The sequence below is a fragment of the Hemibagrus wyckioides genome, linkage group LG25, assembly GCF_019097595.1.
Source record: "Hemibagrus wyckioides isolate EC202008001 linkage group LG25, SWU_Hwy_1.0, whole genome shotgun sequence".
Taxonomy (NCBI): domain Eukaryota; kingdom Metazoa; phylum Chordata; class Actinopteri; order Siluriformes; family Bagridae; genus Hemibagrus; species Hemibagrus wyckioides.
The window spans coordinates 16,413,787-16,436,542 of NC_080734.1; the positions used below are offsets into that span (position 1 = coordinate 16,413,787).

General features: G+C 37.5%; 1 protein-coding gene across 3 annotated transcripts in view; it reads right to left on the reverse strand.

Annotated features, from left to right (window-relative positions):
• Positions 1–22,756, reverse strand: part of dab1a (DAB adaptor protein 1a) — a 394,224-nt gene that overhangs the window by 317,671 nt on the left and 53,797 nt on the right. For 2 of the 3 annotated variants that reach the window (XM_058379225.1, XM_058379227.1), the window contains exon 2: positions 2,549–2,629. The exons of the other annotated variant lie outside the window; for it this stretch is intronic. The gene's annotated coding sequence lies outside the window, so the exon portion shown is untranslated. The remainder of the gene's footprint in view (positions 1–2,548; positions 2,630–22,756) is intronic. 3 annotated transcript variants of the gene reach the window in all.

The window sequence follows — 22,756 nt, forward strand, 5'->3', positions numbered from 1 at the left end:
TGGACAGCTTCAGTGGTGTGCTTACAGGGTTTAATCCCTGAAGTTTTTTTGTTTAGCATCAAAACATAACATAATTTCTCAGTAAAATCCTGAAAAGTGTGATAAGCTAGTTACAGAATGCATTCTTCTGTATCTGTTTTATTGCATGGTCTATGCTGAGAACGCTGGGAGTGAATGCAACCTGGATGGGACACCAGCCAATCAGAGGGTGGTATTTATCTCGGTCAGTCTCAGGCAATCAGTTCTTTAAAGCTGATGTGTTGAAAGCAGGAAAAATGAGCAAGTCTAAGAATCTGAGCAACTTTAACAAGGGCCAAATTGTGATGAAGTGGATAGAACCTACCAAAAGTGCTTCAAGGAAGGATAACCAGTGAACCCAGTGACAGGGTCATGGACGCCCAAGGCTCACTGTTGCATGTGGGAAGGCTTGGTCTGACCAGTAGAAGAGCTACTGTAGCACAAATTGTTGAAACTGTGAATGCTGGATCTGATCTGAAAGGAGTCAGAACACACATTATATCAAACATAGCTGCAGACTGGTCAGAGTGACCATGCTAACTCCTGTCTACTGCTGAAAGCTCCTACAATGGTCATGTGAGCATCAGAACTGGACCATGCAGCAACTGAAGAAGGCGAATCATGTTTTACATCTTTGGATGACCGGGTGCATGTGCATTGCTTACCTGGGGTAGAGATGGCACCATGATGCACTATGGGCATGCTCTGGGCAATGTTCTGCTGGGTTCTGTTACTTTGCAACATGTTTAGGTAAGTGATGTGTAAAAAGTACACGCTTTCATGTCAATGGTATTCCTTAAAGGCATTTGGACTCTTTCAGCAGGATGATTCTTCCTCCCACACTAAATAATTGTTTAGGAATAGTTTGAGGAACATGATGAAGAGTTTAAGATGTTGACTTGGCCTCCAAATTCCCCAGACCTCAATCTGATTGAGTGTCTCTGGGATGTGCTGGACAAACAAGTCTGATGCATGGAGGCTCCAACTACAGGATTTAAAGGATCTGCTGCTAAAGTCTTGATGCCAGTTTTGGGAGTATGTGTATATTATATTACATTTCTAAAGTTTCCTGTACTCTTTATGGATATTTCAGATGATATGAGTGGTGAAAAAAAACTGTGAAGTTTTGATAAACCTGAGAAGAAATATTTTTGCTCAAACTTCTAACACATCACACATAGTCTGTCATTTCATCTTTAGCTTGTCTGCTGTCACACGCACACACACACACACACACACACACACATCAGGAACTTCTGAAGTAAACTGAAGGATCCGTCATATGGAGGAAAAGTGCTTTACTTAGCACTTACTGTTTCGTAGGATTAATGAATATACAAATCCATCTGTCCAGGGCATGACAGTGAGGTGCTTCCCTGTTGGGGCAAATCAGCGGTTGTCAGGGGAGACAGGCTGACGCCCCCCTCTGGCAGCACAAGCTGTTATTGGACAGGTGCTATTGTATATTTATGACTGTCCATCTGTATCTAAAAACACTGGAAATACTTCCAGACCGCCTTTGTCAGCAAGAACACACACACACACATACACACACACAAGTTTGTAATTTTATTTCTGTTTAGCAGTTCCACTGACTTTTGTGTTCCTGTAGTTAAAGATATGTTTACAAATCATGCTAAACATAACCTTAATTTCAGTAACTTAAAATAAATTATTCTGCTCATCATATGCAGTGGAAAGTTATTACTCCCAACAAAACAACCACCTCCAATTCAGATCTGAGATCTCTGCACTGCTACACACACACACACACACACACAAACATATATACCATAAACAAATGCATGTTGAATGCAAACCTATTTGAAAATGTTGCCATCTCAGCAGCTCTGAGGTGAAGGCTAATCTCAAGGAAACACATTCGCATACCAAGCCTCTCTCTCATTCTTCGCTCCCTACTGAGCTGCTCCCTACTTCCCTTCATGTAGCCTACGCTGAAATGTCAGCTCTACTTAGACAACCAGAGAGGGGCCAGGATAAAAAAGGAAAAGAAATTGCCACAGTGCTTCGCCACATGACAGAAAATGAAAAGCAAGAAACAGGTGTTTTGTGAAGGTGAGAATAAAAAAAGGAGGTTTCTTGCGGTATGTTTAGACTGAGGCCTCCAGTAACCACAGGAGGAAACTATGGAGTTGTAGTGGATCAGTAGTATGAGAGAGAGAGAGAGAGAGAGAGAGAGAGAGAGAGAGAGCAGATTTGATTTAAAAATAACAGCGATGGATGGAAATCATGTTAGGTTGGCACAAGTAAGAGGAAGTTGCAATGAAAGGAAGTAAGCTCAGCTATGAAAATAGTGTCATTAGGATGCTTTGAACTGGAACCTGCTGCATTTCCTTTTGTGATATAGTTGGTGTGCCTCGTTATTTTATTAATAGGCAACACTGCTTCCATTTACAAAGATGATCTAAGGCTATTTCTTAGCCATGTTTGCATATGATCTTAAGCACTTTGTCTTTGGCACACATTTGCTGTTTTACATGTGCTTTAAAAAAAAATAACATTTACTTACTAACTTTCTTCCCAGCTTGATCAGCTCGAGCTCTGATTTGGAAGCTTGTAGCTGGTCAGAACAAGCTGATTTTCATTTCTCCTGCAAAAAACATCAAGTAGACACAAAGTTTTACAAAATTGCGTACATCCAACCGAATGAACAGCTCACCCACTGTACCTTACACACTTTCCACAAGCTCATATTGTCTCTGGGGGCAGTTGTAGCTGGCTGGGTGAAAGGTATTGGACTAATTATCAGTCGGTTGTGAGTTTGAATCCCAGTTCCACCAAGCTACTACTGCTGAGCAAGGCCCTTAACCCTCAATTGATCAGTTTTATAAAAAATGAGATAAATGTAAGTCTCTCTGGATAAGGGTGTCTGCCAAATGAAATCAAGGTAAATGTCTATACAAAAAATGTTTTCATAAACTAGTAATGACCCAATTTGGCATGATAGTATTTTACAACATACCAAAATTTATTTTTGCTTTGCTCTCATTCATGACAGAATAGTAGATGATAGCACAGCAATTATTTCCAATCAGTATCAGCACTGTGAGCTGCTGTGAACGAGTTTTTGTTTACTGTCGAGTCGGTGTGACATGAATCAGGACACCGTGTGATGCACTAGGATCTGGCCTGAAGCAGTGTGATAAACAAAGCAAACAGCAGTGGACCAGTCAAGTGAGGAGAAAACAGAATCTCTCACACACACATACATATTATATATATATGTATATATATATATAATATGTATTATATTATTATATACATAATAAACATAATATTCTTACAAGTGCATGTAACATGTAACTATTGTTATTTAGAGTGTATATTTAAAGGAAATGACAACACATCAAAATAACCCAAGATCATGCAGTATTTGCAGAGCTTTAATAACTCAAATAAAACAAAATGCAAATAATTTGTAATGCTTATTGTTAATGCTTTGGCTAAATAACATTAAGAAATCAGTACTTGGTGGAATAACCCTGATTTGCATGCGTTTCGGCTCCATGCTCTCCACCAGTCTTTCACATTGCTGTTGGGGAACTTTATAACACTCTTTTTGCAAAAAATCAAACAGCTCAGCTTTGCTTGATGGTTTGTGACCATCCATCTTCCTACATTCCAGAGGTTGGAGATTGGGCAGTGGTCTCTTTTTTTTCCAGATCTGTATACATACAATAGGTATATATATATAGGTAATAGGATTCTAGCTATAGGTGTATCTGCTCACTGTGCTTAATTAAATTAAACTCCAAGAGATGACCTTCACCCCAGCACTCAAATCTAGTACATTACTAATCCACAATATAGACATATTAATCTCTCCAACCCCATTATAAAAAAAAAGCACATCATCTCTTTCAAACATAAAACCAGCAGGCATTTTTTACACTGCTGAATTACTGCGCTATATGCCAATCAATATGCCATTAATAAGACCTAAATGGGTCTTTGGGCTTCAGGCCTGGTTTCTCCGCATGTTTGCGTCTCTATCGCTCTCGCACAAATTTAATACAGAAAACCATTTAACAAAAAGGTTACATTAATAAACATTACTTAACACATGGATATACACAATGCTCCTATATTCATAACAGAAATAAAATATTTGGCCGTATTGTGTCTCAATAACTTGATATTAATTTCTTATTAACATGAACTGTTGTATTAAAGCAACAATACACTCAAATTCATACCTTATTAAAAGCTGTGCTGATTTTCAGTACACCAGCACTCTTGCTCAAGCAATACTGTAATGAATCATTTTAAGTATTTCCTGTATTATTAAGAATCTTTAAGTATTAATCAAGGTGCATTAATAAAAATTAAATACTTCACTCAACAGGTGCAAAATAAGTGAATTTCTCATGAATTAATGATAAGCATATGGAATAAACAACTTTAATTATTAATAAGTCTCACTTATTATGAATAGTCTAAGAAAAATAGAAAATATCTGACACATCACGGTCACCTTAAAGTTTAATTGTCCTAAAGATATTTAGCACATTGTTCTTTCAGATGTTTTTGATGATTTATTTGAAATTAGACATGTTTATAAGCAACTGATGTAATTATGCTGATAATAGCCCTCTAAATAATAATAATAATAATAATAATAATAATAATAATAATAAAAAGGAGAAGAAGAAGAAGGTAGTGTTAAATCTATAATGAACTCGGTAATTACACTGACCTATTAGTTGATTTTGCTTGCACAATTCCACTTGACTATAAACTGTTGAAGAAATGAAAGAATGAAAAACATTCAACGGTATGAAAGCTTTGTACTAAACTTATCCTAAATAAGGTAACTCGAACTAAGTAACTTTAGACAGCTAACTATGTAGCTTGAAATATGTATGAGCTAGCCAGCAAGCTAACTGATTTAGCGAGCTACTGAATCCTGCACAGCTTTTGGTTACGTTAGCAAGCCAGTATTTATATACAGTACTGTTGATAATCTTGGTTGTAATTCTCATTTTCTTTCCAATTTGCTCATACATGACTAATTTTCTTGATGAATACATTTACTTTTACTCAAAGGAATGAGTACTACAGTTGCAGTACTTTTATTAAGTAAGCAAGCATACTCTAGTGTGTTTCGTACACTTTCCAGGATTATTGTAGCATGTTATTAATGATATCACTGATACTTTTTAAAATGAATCATGAAATTTGTAATTTGATGAAAACCGACCCTGCAGAAATGTTTCAGACCCATGGAAAGAGAGAAGAATAATCGCTTTCTATTTTCCTTTTCCTCTCATTCTCTGATTGTTTGATGGGTGTTACTACCTAATTACTCCCTTGCTTCACACCCTTCAGTAAAGGACACTCTTTCTCCTCTCGCTCTCTACATCCACTGCACTAATTAGCCAGAGTGATCCATAGTGCCTCTCCCTCTCTCGTTCTTTTAATTAAGACTCAACTCTCCAGCAGAGGTGCAGGCTAGGAGTAATGTCGCTGTGCTGAGGCAACAGCCCTGTCCATCATGCTGTTCGCCTCTACATGAGCCTGCAGGAGTCCTGAGAGTCAGCTTCTGGATGTTAGCCAAACCCATGCCAGGATTACAAAAGCATTCTAACAGCCACAAGCGCAGGAGAGCATCAGTGGAGCTGATTGAGTAATCAAGTGATGGATACTTAAATAAGTCATCTTTATTGAGAGAGACCACATGGTGGCAATCCTTTGACAGTTTTATGTGTATAGATGGACAAAAAAAGGCAAGATGTTTGGGTACAACACGCAATAAAAGAGCTTCATTGCACCATACAGATTCTCAGAACAAGTTGCTGAACTAAAACCACTGAAATAAAAATAATCGGTAGTTTGATGGTAGGGTCCATCTAGCCTTCCTGAATTAATCCACCTCTGTACCATCATTATGATGCCACAGCAATAGATACTAATCAACCGTTAAATAGCAAAGTAAAAAAGAAATCAGGCTGCAGTATTTCACACCTCACAAGGAATAGTCCATTTTATGAAAGTCCACTTTAAAAATGCATTTGTAAGGATGTCTGTCGACCAAATCGATTTCTTCTCCTCTGTCAGCCATTGTGAGTTAAAATATATATATTTTATTTAGTTTGTGCGGTTCGCTGCCTCTGAGTTCAATTGTCCAATTAAAGGACGGGAAATTGCTGACGTAATCGTATGCCTGCTAGATGGCCCCAGTGACGCCAACTCGAAATCTGATTGGTTAATGTAACAATTTCATTGCCACTTATTTTAAGCCACTGGCGCCTGCACTATTGATTCTGAAGGCCTTAAGGCAGATTTCTTTCACCCTGATAACACATGATGTCAGCCACTGGCTGAAATATGATTGGATAAATACTCTTATCATAAATATACACTACTGGAAGCAGCGCAACTGAGAGAAAAGCTATGAAATGTAGAGAATAGACTATCGGGAATAATTTAATATTATTACACATTCATGGAAAAATATATTAAATATATTAAAATGCAAGTCAGTGATTCAGATCACTGCTGTTTAGGCCAGTCCTGACTCCTGACGACCCACCAGTACTATGTACAATATCTTATCACAGATGATGATGCATCACTGCCACCTTACAGTTTAATTTTTAAAAGAAATTTAAGAATGTTGATCTTTTAGATGTGAGGATGTTTCAGTCATGATTTATTTGAACTCTGTATTTATAAGCAACTAACATAATTACTCTATAATGGCTCCTGGTTGCTTATAATAGCACTCCAAAGACATTTTAACAACCTAGCTTGCTACACAGCTAGCTAAATAACAGTAAGGATTACACTTGCTAGTCACATTCATTCTAAACAAGGAAAAGACTGAACTGACTGATGATTTCAAGTGGATCAGACCACCTAGTGAGTCCTTGTGCTCTATGGATAGGACATCCTGAAAGAATCCACTTCCATGAGGATAATAAATAAGAAATATTTCATCAAAGGATAAAATTGATCAGTCAGAATAACCTTATACAGATTTGCACTGAGATTTTCCCTCTGTGATGACAAACCAAGTGTAGCCAACCCAAACCAGCAAAATGCTTCCCAAGGCATAACAGATACACTTTGTCATCTATCTGTAGCAGAATATTATGCGGCATTTATGACATCCACCACATATTCAAAAACCAGCATGAGAAATTTCAATATCCAGCCTGTTTTATATGAAACTCGGACTTCAGACAAACTATTATTCAGACTGACTTCCACGCAGCTACATGCTGCACGTGTCAAATTAGCCTGTCAAATGAGGAAAGATTAATCTGAGGTACGGCACAAGACAGATCGACTGGCTCAGTTTTCATTAAATTGAAAACAGTGAAGGAATCCTTGGATGTCCTTAGAGAAAACGAGGGCGAGAGAGATCCCTAATACTTTAAACACAAGAGTGCTGAGTCCTGAATCTCTGCTTTCATTAAATTAAATATATCTGGCACGAGTCCGTTCACCTTTACTGTGTCACACATAGAGCTGCAATAAGCTAGCTTTGTGTTACAGCTCTTCTGACAGCTTTTCTGTCACTCCTGTCATTGCAGGCTAATTAGCTAGGTGCCAAACTCTGCAATTTCATAGCCATCACATCACAACACATCTGGGCCTTCTGCTGTCACTATCGCTAAATGCTGCAACGTTTCCTCAGACCTTCGGGTCAAAACATGACCAAATCATTCTATAATTCTCAGACATGCTAATGTTTCCCAAAAGGCAATTTGGGGTAGTTGAAGACTGCATATTTTTTAAAAAGATTTATCATCATTTTCCTTTGAATACTTTTAGTACCATGGTTCATGCTGGTCTTTCATTTCAATTTTCCATAACGCAGGTTCAGTGATGGTGTATATTTGGTCATAAACAGTTGTTCTTCAGTGTAAATAATTTACTGACTTTCAAGGACAATGAGGAGGGAAAACCTTTAAAAAGTATAACAGCATTGCTAAAAAAGCAGAGACTTAGAAATATAGCAAAATGTCAACCTACTTAGGCAGTCGATGCTGGTATTTGGCATAAAGCTAAAAAAAAATCAATTTATTTATTTAAAACTAAATATCATGCAAGGTGTCTAGGAATTCGGACTAATCAATATGACTTTGTAATAAAGTTAGACACATTTTCTGTCATTTCTGCAGAATGATATTTAGGTATTGTTAAGACTGAAACAGTCAATAAGTGATGCCCAAAAGCTAAAAACTCAATCTTTTTAAACGTAATGAATTATTAGGTCACATATTAGGCATTTAATTAAAAAAAAAAAAACATAAATGAATAAAATAAAATAAAATAAAATAAAATAAAATAAAATAAAATAAAATAAAATAAAATAAAATAAAATAAATGGAGTTAAAGGTATGGTTTGGACACCTATACAGCAACAATCGATTTAATCACAACATCATTTGTATTAAGATGAACATGTAAAATGTAACCAATGTTTTGACAGTCTGAATATTTTAAAAATATTTTTATGAATTTCATTCATATGAAAGTATGCCTGAATATCCTGTTTTCACCATATTGTTATGCTCAAATCCTGTCAGATTTCTTTTTTAATATAATCTGTTTTTCAGTCTTAGTACTCACCATATCTGTAAGGAGCATATGCAGCACTGCACTATGCACTTAATGCCTTCAGTCATTTCTCCTGAGTAATTGTTTTAAATGAGTTTTTTATAAATATGTATTTTGGCATATACAACCGACTAATTCTCATTCTGCCTAAAATAGCTGTGAGAGAGCAATTACATTTATAGCATTTGGCAGACGTGAAAATCCAGAGCGACTTACATTTATCTCTTTTTCTTTTTTTTACACAACTGAGCTGTTGAGGATTAAGGGCCTTGCTTAAGGGTCCAGCGGTGGTAGTTTGGTTGTTTTGGGATTTAAAGTCACAACCTTCCAGTCACAATCTCTGAGGTAATGTAATTAAAAACAGTACTTTATGATAACATATCGCTTTATACGTGTTGTATTGAGAGCAAATTTCCCCAAACTGCCGTTATTAAGGTGAAGAAGGGAACACTAGGTAAAAAAAAAACATGACACTAAACAAGAGACTAATTCACTAATCTTAACATTGTATGTTTTTATTTATTTTTTTTTTTTTACTTCCACTCTCTCACAGCATTCCACACTTCTTCCTCAAATTTACTGCGTTCTCCACCAAATCCAAAACCCCCAGACAAAAATGACCCCACCTCCTGCAGCTCACAGTCAATGTCCACTTCTGTGAAAATTATATTCACACCTCCCTTTTCCCCATACACTCACTTCTAATAACCACAGTCATATTTCTGCCAGGTTTCTCTGTCCAGTGGCTGCTGAGTCATTGATTTAGCGCGACTCTGTGGAGCTTGTGGTCACCTCTACAGCCAAGCATAAATATACTACTGTGGTTGCCGGACACCGTAACCCACAGTCTGATGAGTCTGAAGTTGAAACGATCAATTATTCCAAGCGATCAATATTTCACATGAGAGCAGGGAAGGGTGTGCAGGAAGGGGTTGGGGGTTGGGGTGTTGAATATATGCTTGAATGCTTCATGTGCAAGGAGTGGTCATTGTAAAGATGCTCTGCATGGTCCAGATGTAATGATTCTGATTTAAAGATGACCTGGAAATGTGTATTCAAATGTGTACATCTGCCTCTTCCCCTATTCCATTAATCAGATAGTTTATCTCCATTTCTAGGTTTCCCTTCTACTTCCTTTCCTCCTTACTCTATTTGGCCAAAAGTATTGAGACACCTGACCATAACACCTGTATGAATGCCTTCGCCAAACTGTTGCCACACAATTGGAAAGACACAATTGTCTTGATAATGTTGTACAGCATTATGATTATCCTGAATATTTTCACTGGAACTAGCTCTCGACAATGCCCCAGTGAACAAAGCTGGCGTCATAAGTTTTGGAATTATCCGTGAACTCAACCCCACTGAACACCTTTGGGATGAACTGGAACACTGACTGCACCCCAGACCTCCTCACTCTTACATCATCAGTGTCTGATCTCACTAATGCTCTTGTAGCTGAATGTTCACTAATCCCCACAGACACAATCCAACATCTAGTGGAAAGCCTTCCCAGAAGTGTGAAGGTTATTATAACAGTAAAAGGGAGACAAGCTGCATATTAATGCCTATGGTTTCAGAAATGATGTTTTTCAACTAGCACACTTTTAGCCATATAGTTTGTGACCAATAGTATTATTATTTGAAAAAATGGCAAATGCTATTGTACTCCAAGAAATCGGACTGAAGGGGGAAAAAATCTACAAACACCAGAAAAAGGAAAGGAGAAATATATTCCCATCGTCTTCCACATCAGTCTGCTACAGACAACTGCTCCTCTTAATGGCATCAATTTCTCCAACTTGCATTTCATAGTGAAAATTACAATATGAATTGCTTTGCTGCTGCGCACAACTCGATGTTGCTGGAATTGGACTATTTGTCTTGTTAGGCGTCGCCCATCACGAGTCGCACACTAAAATTGGTTCCACAGGTACGCTAACAGGAGATAGAGTGAGCTCTAGAATAGCTGAATGAGAAATATTTTGACATTACCTGACAGCAGAAGATATGTTTAAAAGAAAGTGCATCACCAGGGAGATCACAGCAAATACATTGATTGACAAGGTCTAGCAACAGTTTGGGAGGAAATCAGGAAATTGTGTTTCACAGCGCTTTCAAAAACAGAGATTTTTGACACCAGTACATATTCCTTCATCTTATGTAAGCTTTTTCAATAAATATAATTCGAGTCCCTGTTAGCTCCAGCAGTGTTTCTTTCTCCTCCAGTGACAAGTAATATTATTCTACTAGTGCTGTGGTATTCCAGACTGGTGTTTGGCTTGAGATTGCAAATCAATGGTTCTTGTCATAAACTCAGGGGAAATTTCACTTAATCATTTTACTTTAAGTTAGCCATTACATTATTTCCATTACAAGTCCAGCTCCTGTTACTGTACAACTCAGCATGTGAAGTTTTACGGTATACGTAATACTTATTAGTGTTTCAAAATACTTCATCTATTCATGTTTCATATCATAAGTATTGTGCAGAAGTAACACAAAGCTCTTGGTCTCACACAACCCTACCCCACCCCAGACCCACCCCACCCCACACCCCACGTCGCACTGGCTATGATCTTTAAGTTCTAAGGTGTCCTTGAACCCAGCCTACACCTTCTAGAACCTTCTACTACATTTTGTAGGGTTACAAAGTGGTAGAATTACAAGCTGTCTTGACGTGAAAATTGTTATGAAACTGAATGAATGGCTTCTTAGAACATTTTTTTCTCTTTTATTCTATGACTCTTGTGAAAGGGAGGTGTCACCCTGTGCCAAAATAAGCGATGAATCATGACAATTGTCAGCGCTGTAGCCGTATTCTAAAAACATGACAAATTCACAATGAATTATAATCACTCTGTAATGACTATTAAATCCTACTCCAATGTATCATCTTGTTTGCTCACAATTTCTGAAAAAATCTGGCAACCTCAGAGGTGTAACTATCAAGAAATCCCCTTGAGCAGCTTCATAACCCATTTCTATATTGAAATTCAAATATTGATGTAATAGTGCAATAAAAGTGTAGCCCACTTTTCTTTGTGCATTTCTTGACACACGTTTAGACTAAGAAGCGTCATAAAACAATTGTAATTTCTTCTCTTCCCAAAGATAGCTAAAGAAAAACCTGTTTGATTTGACTGCAAAATGGTACACATGAATGAACGGATATTTTACACAATGGAGTAAAACAGAACATTGTATGTGTGTTATGAAGATATTTAAAAACTACTAAGAAAAAAAAATCCACATGACATTAAGACAATTAGTATTCGAATTAAAATAGAACTCCTGAATAAAATCCAACACTGAGCTCACAATCACTGAGCTGAGAATCAAAGCCCTGAGTTTTGTAACAGACACATGACCACTACACTATCCTACCTGAATGATTTAATTACCTAGTCAGAGTTAGAGGAATTGACCCGCTCACTCTACATCATTCAATCTAATAATTTGGCTAACTTTAGTATTAGCAACGGAATCATGTTTTTTGTTGAGAAACTGAACATTTTCCAAAATCTGACTGACCTCACATTCCTATTTTTAGCGTCCTAAACCTATATAGCTGCACCACAAGTAGTTACATAACACCCATAAGGATGTGCGCTTAAAACAGTTTATACAAACTCTGACAAAGAAAGTAGGCAAAGAAATGAGGCCACCTTCTGATGCTTCTCAAATGATCCACATCCATTGGTTGTTTATTTATTCTGGGGTGTTATACATATCCTTACTAATGGCTGTACTTTTTAGACAAAATATGCAGAGCTTCAGGCTGAGAGAAGCCAATATACTGTACACGGCCCTTTTTTTGTATCTGCGTTGCAGCGTGGATGTGTTTCAGCTGTGACCCAGCAACACTGATCCATCATCTGTTTCAAAGCCTAAACAGGAACACACCTGGCCTCTGAGGGTGAAATAAGGAAAGTGATAGATATAATCCTCTGACATTATTTCCATTACTAAATCAGTGGAAGCTAGAAGGCGGTCGTTATTCTCTTATATAATGCCGTAATCCTTCATTATACTTCATATTACACACTGTTCCGAATCACAGCATGAAATGACGCCAAGATTCAAATACTTCACAGCTCCACATATCTCCTGTTGATGATTATGGTGCTGTGGATATAAATGTGGATGACGAAACAAACTAATCCACCAGGCACCAAGCATCCCTGATACTGGTACTCCAGAAGGCTTAACCAGCATCAACAATTACAGCAAGGATTTGGCGATATGTGTTTGTAAACCAGAGCTGTGTCCTTCCCGGAAGTAATGACTGTAATTTCTACCCTCGTTGCTTGAAGGGAGCAGGAGGTTGAGAGGATTATTTAGGAGATTGCAGTGGATTAGTATCAGAGAATGTCTAAAAGGAGGTGAGGGAACACCTGTACTGCATCGCAATAGCAATAGTAGTACTACAGATTATTGCTACAGAGACACTCTCAAGACCATTCTGTCAAGGACGACGAGCCTCCTGCAGTAACCAGAAATGATTTGTCTTCATTAGGTAAGTACCTCTAATAGCAAGTGTAATGTGGAGTTGGAAAGAGTCTAGAAGCTACCTTAATGGCAGGGAAGGTTAATGCTTACTTCTCTTGAGGGCTTTTCACATGTGAAATAGTTAACCCTGTAACCACTGTATATCACAAGTAAATAGAATGCTTGGATATCTTGTTTTCACACTGCTTATACTTAACCCAGGGTTAACAACAAATGCTGGCTCTTCGTAATCTGATAACCCTGGCTTAACCCTTCTTATTTGCATATTTGCAGTATCAATGACCATGATTGTATAAATCCGGCACGCAAGCTCTTTAAATAATGGCTCGCCTCGTGTTTTCACATCAACGAGAAAATAAAGACCGATCTGCCGTTCTACAATCAAGCAAGTATAGTAATATCTGACAGATTTGCAGTGAACATAGCCTTTTATGGCCTTTTTTGGGTAGTTGACCAGGCATTCATTTATATCCGAATTTTTCAGCGTCACGTATTTCCCCTTGATGTTCAGTGTTTTGCCGTCTGACGATTCCGAGCCGTTTTTGTTAAGCGTCTCCACATCCTGGTTTTCACATGATACGAGGCACATTTTGTTCAGTTTCTGATTGGGTGTCTGTTGCTAACCATCGAGTCGTAACATTCTCCCACTGAATCATTTCACATTGTATACATTTGGCATCGCAATGAGAGGTTAACACCGCAAAATCCGTACTAATCCTACTTCAGAGCAGAGTTTGGATAAAAGAGGTGCTAATGTGTGAAACGTTCTATTGCCTAGGGTTAAAAGCAGGGTTTGAAGCACTGACAAGTCAGGGTTAAACACAGTGTGAAAAGCCTTTTGATTTATTTAGCAAATATAGTGAAAAACAGCAATAACGCAATAAAGCATAACACAATACAACTCAATCACATGGCCAAATGTATGTGGACACCTCATCATCACAAAAGAAAGAAAGAAAGAAAGAAAGAAAGGAAGGAAGGAAGGAAGGAAGAAAGAAAGAAAGAAAGAAAGAAAGAAAGAAAGAAAGAAAGAAAGAAAGAAAGAAAGAAAGAAAGAAAGAAAGCTAAATCTATAAAATAATGTTCAAAAAGCAAATATGGGTGTGACTGATCAGGGTTTCACACACTATTAGCAAAACAGCTGTAGGTTATAAAAGTATTGGGGAATCTTTGTAATAGGATAAAAGCCTGTAAAGCTTAAATGTAAGTAAAGCTAAAAGTGAGTAGCTGAAAAAATGCCAACTGTAACAAAATGCTGTAAAAATATTTAACATTTACGGTAATGTTTTATGTGCTTTACATCAATAAAACTAACTGAAATACACTTCAAGTTCTGAAGTCTAGTGGTGTTTTGAAGAGAAGAAGAAAATTACTTATGTACAATATCAAAAATACAGTTTTGTCTGACATTTAAACACGATTTAGTTTTAAAAGCCCATTTATTTTTGTGTTCAAAAAAATGTTCAGCAGAATTATGAAGCAGAGCATATGGTGAAGGGTTAGACTATGAACATTATAAGCGTCTGTAAAGCCCCAGCCGTGAGTTTACAAGTTCACAACAGGAAACGTTCTCATTGCAGTTTGATCCCTTTTAGACTTGCTGCATAACAGTTATACGAGCCGTCTCAGAGGTCAGGTATAGATAATTGGGCAGCCATGCTGTCAGTATTCAGGATTTCACAAAGAAATATATGTCATTATTAAGCCTCATCCTTCTGTATTGGTGACTCATATGAAAGGACAAAGCAACAGATGGGAACTAGTAATGTTCTGCCCTACCTTGAGAAATAAAGTACATTGGGTACAAAGTGCCCTGGAAAGTGAGTCAGGACACTGAAGAGACACTCTCTGAAATGATGTCTCCAGGCCATGAGTTACACTGAACCTTCCACACAGACTAGAATGCAAGAATGCGATTTCCATGCAAGCAGAGATGTCTCCTTGCTCTGATTTGGTTGGGTGTTTGTGGTTTGATCTATGAATCTTTTTGCATTTACAGAAAACAGAAGTGTTCAGTAAAGTATCACTGACCACACCTTTAAACCCAATCCAAAAAAATAAATTAGAACTGATGGTATGAAAGAACAAAAAATAAAAAAACTCATGATTTAAGAAGGGTTTTTAGACAGAAAGGCCCGGTCCAGACTCAGTGGTCTTCCCTGTGTTTGGTTTGCCCATGCAGATGTTCCCCATTATCCATTTAGTCAAGTCTTCCATCCCAAATTGGCACATAATCTGCAAGTGTGCTGCAAATCAGACGGTATGGTGAAACAAACACAGAGATTCAGCCAGCCACACCTCCCATTTAAACTCAAACTACCTCTGATTACGTCCATTACTCAGGCCACTGGGCCATGCTGCTGTAAAGCACCAGTGGAGCAGAAGCTGTTCTCCACTCTAAACTAATCTCTTGCTGCCCTGACTACAGAAAGCAGATGAGAGTTTGCCTTTTACTTTTATGGTTAGTGACAGAGAAAAAATGTCTGCTCTCACCAGCTTGGTTTTTGCTCCCTAGACGTTTTCTCCGGTTCTCCCTGCCGGGAAGCACCACAGAGGAGAAGGAACAAGTAGCTTGGGGTGTCAAACAGTGCTGCATCTTTAAACAACAATAATAGCCAGAGACAGGCCTCCAGTAGCCATTTTAGTGGATGCCAAGAGCATATGCTAAAGAGGAAGAAACGTTTGCAGTGCTGTCTATGATGCCTGGTAGGAAGTCTTGCAGAGGGAAAAAATAAATAAAAATCATGTTTTGATGATGTGAACACCTGGGAGGACTGTATGCAATATCCAAAGTTGTAAATAAATAAATAAATAAATAAATAAATAACAGACCATTTTATTCACTACTGGGAGAAGTGGAAATCATTGTAAAAGACTTAATTGCTATAGTGCACTGATTAATTTATAACTCATATTTCTGTCACAGTTAAAACTGGAAAACTGGTATTTTTTTTTTGCTAATTATAGTGGATTAATGGAGTTTGTGGTCAGGGGTAGCTACAGCTTCAAATGGACTTGAAAAAAGGAAATTCCGAGCCACTTGTCATTTCTGGAGACTTTTCTGTCTCCTGTTCCCTTGTGTGTTGCCCCTGGGTCAGGCCAGCTCCAGAGTTCTGCAATAAACCAGTCACTGCTGTAGGAAAACATGACGATGTCTCACAAGTTCCAGCTCACAGGTCAGTGAAGGAAAACAAGTCAGGGTTACATAGACTACAAAACGGTGTAAAAGATCCTGAATGGCTTTGTTTCTGCAGAAAGCAAAGGGACTAAGTGCTTGTGTGGGTTCTCCAATTCCCAAATGTGGAAGGGACTTACTTTCACTTTTCAGGGAATTGAAGCAGTAGCAATAAGATGACAAGATAATAGGATAATATCCGTCAAAGTGAATTTTATTTGTTTGTTTGTTTGTAAATGAAATGTATTTATTTGCAAAAGTGATTTTATCTATTTGTAAAAGCAGATTTCAAAATTTATTTATTTGTAAAAGCGAATTTTATTCAGAATTGCCTTCACGAAGTAAGACAATGCAGGTGCATTTCAGTGCAGGTTTTGTGATGTAAAAAGATGAAACAAAGAAAAATAACATCAGATTAAAGCAGACATTTAGTTTTTGCTACTTTGCAAGTATGTATTGTTACTAAACACAGCTAAGAATCACAAGAAACATTCCACTTGAAATTAAAACTCATGAATCGCTAAAAGTAAAAGCTCACTGTTTGACACAAAAATAAATAAATAAATAAATAACAGTACAATAGAGCCTAGGATTCTGAGACCAATGCTAACTAATGTGTTTCATTGGTGAAAGAATCAGTGTTTTTGAACAAATCATTTAAGTGAACAAAACATTCTAGTTCCCTTCCATGTACTGACTCATATTTTTCCGTTCACTTACGTCCCACTCACGTAAAACGTGGCTACTTTGGTAGCTTTTTCCCGAATGCAGTAAAGTGTGAGCTGTGGTTAGATATATTGAATGAATACACCCCTTGCTTTGTGTCTGAATGAGAGTGGTAGACCTACAAATTCTGCACAAACCGGTAAATGTTGTTTAGGAAAGAAATGAACGAAAGAAACTGGATCTGTTCCCGCTATACATGAATGTATACAAAATTCTTAATGGTTATTTTTTTAAAACTGATGTAGCACTGCAAACTACTTAATCTTTTTTTTTAATTGTTTGAGTCACTGGGATGAACTGAAAATACCTGTAATTCTATCATTTTCTAATCTGCTTATTATTTTCGTCTTGTCCTAGATCAGCAGTATCCTTTTAAAGGTAAATTAAGTTGAAAGCACAGACCTGTGAGCAAGGTTGCCGCAACATACTGGAACAATATTTCTTACTTTTCAAATAATTCGACAGGACACTCAAAAATAAACTGAAAAGAAAGGCCAGGTAGATGATATCAAAACCAAGGCCTAGTTATTTCCAAAGCTGCTCTTCGTGCCAGTGAACTGTAGACACATATGGCACATGGCTTTCAGTTCTGCTAGCCCTCAACAGGGACAGCGAAGATATAAAATCTCGGGGCTGTATATCGGAACACTGCACATACGGATTGAGATCGAGAGCACTGCAGTGCTGTGTATCTGAGGTCACACGAGGTCACGATCACTGGCATGACATTTCCGGTTATTCACCAGAACCTCAAGAGAAACCCTCCTGCTGGAAACTTACTCTCACAGGAACTTTCTTTGACTTAGGTGACTTGAGGAACTACATTTGCATTTTGTATGGGAGCTAAATGATGACCTGAATTGATTAGGCGGATCTGCCAGTTAGTTCTTTCTTCTTATACAATTTCAGAAAATAACATCTGACCAAGCCAAGCTTTTAAAGCGTATCATTTAGTGACTAATATCTACTTGTATAATCAGCTTAGAGGGGGTATTAAAATAGGTTGAAAGGATTTTTTTTATTCAACTAAACATTAGGTGCCTCTTGAGTCTGACTTAACTACACATAAAAGGCAGGTAGAGGCTCAGCGTAGAGGCTATGAAGAACCCTTATGATCCCTGGGGCCGGTGAGACAACCCAGTGTATGATTGAAGATGAGGCAAATTAAGGCTTATCACCCCCTCTCTCAGTCTTCTACACACTGTTTTTCAGGGAATTTGGGGCTTTTCTTCTCATGCTCTCTACAATGTCTTAAGTCTTCATTTGTCCTATATTTTCCCCATTTTTAGTATCATGCTGTTTCTCTCACTCTCTTTGAGCAAGGCTCTCATTAACACCCGACTTGCTAAACAGAGTCGCATACAACGCCAATCACTACAATGACTTCCCATCAGACAGAGGAAGAAGAAGAAGAGCAGGAAAAGAGCAGGGCTTAAAGGAACATGCCGGAAAACAATACACTATTATCAAGAAACCGAGTGATGACAGGCCTTGACAGCTCACTGATCAGCTGGATTCTCATTTAAATTCTACTTTTATTCATAGCTTGTTGCTATTTTTTAACTTGTTCATTAAAAATAAGAGTACGGAGGTGCAAAAGTGCTAAAGATTAATAAGTATCACATCTCTACTGAATATATTTCAACTTAGATATTTAGAGTTTGTCTTGCAGAAATGATATCTGGTGTTGATCAAAACACCCAAGACTATTAAAAACTTATTGTTTTTGAGGTAACCTTTGAAAAATAATAGAAGCCAATGTAGCAAATAGAGATGCTGATCCTGGTATCTTGTATCAGCCTGGTACTGTGCTCATTTACTCAGATTTGTAAGAGATCTCCCAATACCAACATCCGATACCACATGACGCAAGGCCGAATGAAATGACAGCAATCTGGACATTTATCATGATTACTGGTCAAAGTAAATTGTAAACTGCGAATATCAATAGTAGGAACAACAACAATATCTTCCTACAATCTATCTAAGAGCTTCATCATTAAAGGAGCTCACTGTAAGCAGCACAGGACAGTAATCACTAGGATAGCAAAGAAAAATAATATGCTGTAGTGAAAACAACAGCACTGATCAGCCACCATCGTTTATTGATTATTGTTAATTATTGGAGGAACTCCAGTTAGCAGCAGCTCTACTTGAACCAAGTACTGATCTACTGTAGCTACAGTATGTTAGAAGAAGTAAATAAACCCAACCAAATAGAATGTTCTGTGATGCCTGTAATAAATATTAATATTAATCCAGACATGTTACAGTTCTACTCTAATTCTATCTGATTTGATTTTTTCTTGTACAAGTTGGTGAAATGCAAACTTCACAGAAAATGATGCCATTATTTTATATGCTATGCACAATATTTAAAAGATACAATCAATACAGATGCCATGATCAAACTACAGATAAAATAAGCAACTTGGCAACTTTACATCTGGGCAACATGTTAACTCTTTTTTACCAGAGGCCTTAAATGGAACTTGTGTCTGTGTGAAGGTTCTCTTTTTCAGAACTGAATTTTAATGGCTCATATGAAAGGAGACACTTAGGGCTTTAAGTAAGTAAGTATACAACTAAAACAAATCAAAGATATTTCTGTTTGTACTTAGCCTACTAGGGGCAATATGTTCATAGAAACATTTCTTCCACACAAATGTTTCTATGTTCAAAGGAAATGATGATATCAAACCCATTTCTGCTCTCTGAGATGCCCCAAGCATCCAAAATTTGAAGCGGTTACCTTTGACTAGTGCAATTCTGTATAAGGTTATCCCAACAGAGGTGGAACATGGAAAAGCAGGTAGATCCGCAATGAAGATCCTAATTTTGGTCCTGAACTCAAGTTACTCTGTATATTCTCCCAAAAATATGCTAGTGAGTTTGACTGGAATATCACCCTGATTACGTTTAGTACTCCCAGGATGAACGCAAATGAACACACTTATGTACACTACCAGTCAAAAGTTTGGACACACCTTTTAATTCAATGTTTTTTTGTTTAGGGATTTATTTTCTACATTCTAGAACAATATAGAGCATCAGTAGCAGACATATCTCAATATCAACTGTTCAAAGGACATTATTGTGTATTTCGGCCGCCTTCAGCATTGTTTTACAATGTAGAAAGAAATAAACATCAGGAAAGACCATGGAATTAGAAGGTGTGTCCAAACTTTTGACTGGTAGTGTATACGTAATAAAGTGAGCTTTTGTTTTGTTGCAAGTTAGATACAGAATACGATATTTCTTCATCTTTTTAGATTTCTTCAGTGATTTAAAATGGTGAATTAATGAAGAGCTTCTAGCACCTCAGTGTCACTCACACCTCAGGTCACACAATTCTCCTCTCAGCAGAGGGACAAAAGGCCAAAGCTCAGTGCAGAAAAGTCTCTGAAAATGTCTTCAAGGACCTTCTAGCACTCCCAACAGCAGGTAAGAGAGAGGCAATGAAAGAGCATCTGAAAGCTATTTGATGTTGCCCAGGATAGATTTTTGCCACAAGGGCTACTGTGGGAGAAGAAAAATCGATGGGACATGTCGGGGGAACTTCACATGCTCACTAACCTGTGACGGACCCTTGACTCCCTACCGGTGGGAATCAAAGGTGTCACAGTACACAACAGCTTGATTTAACTATTAAAAAAAAAATCTCAGTCCAACTAGTGACCTGAACTAAGCCAGGGAAACCTACAGCCAGGGAGGTGACAAACGTAGAAGTACTTTACTGACTGTAATGACAATAACAGCACTCACTGTGCTGTTTGTGATGATCAGCCACCAATGTTTACTGATTATTGTTTAGCATTTATTGACATATTGACATTTACTGACATATTTATTCAAAATATATATACACTACTAGTCAAAAGTTTGGACACACCTTTTAATTCAATGTTTTTTGTTTAGGGATTTATTTTCTACATTCTAGAACAATACTGGAGATTTCAAAACTATGAAACAACACATATGGACTTAAGTAATCCATATGTAATGACAACAAAAAACAGTCAGTTGTTATTTTAAGACACGAAGGTCAGGTGTTCTGGAATAGTTCTTGCAAGAACAGTATTGTCAAGTGCATTTGTAAAACCCATCAAGCACCATGATGAAACTGGCTCACATGAAGACCATCCCAGTAAAGCAAGACCAAAACTGACCTCTGCTGCAGAGGAGAAGTTCATTTAGAGTTACCAGCCTCAGAAATCACCAATTAACAGCACCTCAGATTAGAGGCGTTATGAAGGCTTTACAGAGCATCAGTAGCAGACATATCTCAATATCAACTGTTCAAAGGACATTATTGTGTATTTCGGCCGCCTTCAGCATTGTTTTACAATGTAGAAAGAAATAAACATCAGGAAAGACCATGGAATTAGAAGGTGTGTCCAAACTTTTGACTGGTAGTGTATATGTATTTTAGTTAGCAGCAACTCTACTTGAACCAAGTACTGATCTACTGTGGTTACTGTACAGTATGTTAGAAGAACAGAAGGAAATGTGGTCATAACCTTTTAGAAAATTAGTCAAGATGATGTTTTATGTAGTGTGTGCAAGGAAAATCTCATTATTGAGTTATTATTAACGAGCTCAACACTACTGTTAAATACGATGTTCTGACCTGCTGGAAGTCTAAAGACAGTTTGATCAAATCCGACTATAAATAATTGAACTTACACGTTCAATAAATGCTTAAACATTTGTACATTCTAAATTCAGATTTTAATGGCACATTTTTCCTTCCATAAATCTGCAGTATTCTGCAGTGACAATATGCAGAATTCAGGAATCACTTTATATGGAATAAATCATCAAGACTTGTGTTAGAAGTGAGCTATATATATATATATCGTTTGCATTTATGGCATTCAGCAGCTGCTCTTCAACAGAGTGACTTGCAGATGTGAAAGGACATTTATATCATTTACAGCAGTTATATTTATAGCTGACCCGGCAGTGGTAGCTTTGTGGTGGTGGGATTTGAGCTGATCAGTAGACCAATGTATGTATATCAATGAATATTGTTTACAGATCTTGCCGAAATAATTGATTACAATATATTTGGCAATGATCTCTGATGTATATCAGCTTGTACAGAATAGCATGATGTTTGGTTTTGGCATGATTTGTTTGAAATATTTTTAATTCTGCATACCTGGCAACCCTAGATGACGTTATACCCAACCTGGTATACAATACTGACTATACTGTATTTACAAATGGCATTGAACATTTTACTTTTAAGGTTTCCATGTACATATTTGGAAGCAAGATGTAAAAGCTAAACGTAGCAGCTAGTCTTACCTGAAGGTCCTGAATATAAAGGTTACATCCTACAATATTTTTTACTTCAAAAATATATGCACATTGGCTAGAATTGAAGTATTGGCTAATCTCTAGTGCTGTTGTGTTTGCATCTCTTGGCACTGTATTATACCTAGCTACACTATATTGCCAAAAGTATTCGCTCACCTGCCTTGACTCGCATATGAACTTAAGTGACATCCCATTCCTAATCCATAGGGTTCAATATGACGTCGGTCCACCCTTTGCAGCTATAACAGCTTCAACTCTTCTGGGAAGGCTGTCCACAAGGTTTAGGAGTGTGTTTATGGGAATTTTTGACCATTCTTCCAGAAGCGCATTTGTGAGGTCACACACTGATGTTGGACGAGAAGGCCTGGCTCTCAGTCTCCGCTCTAATTCATCCCAAAGGTGTTCTATCGG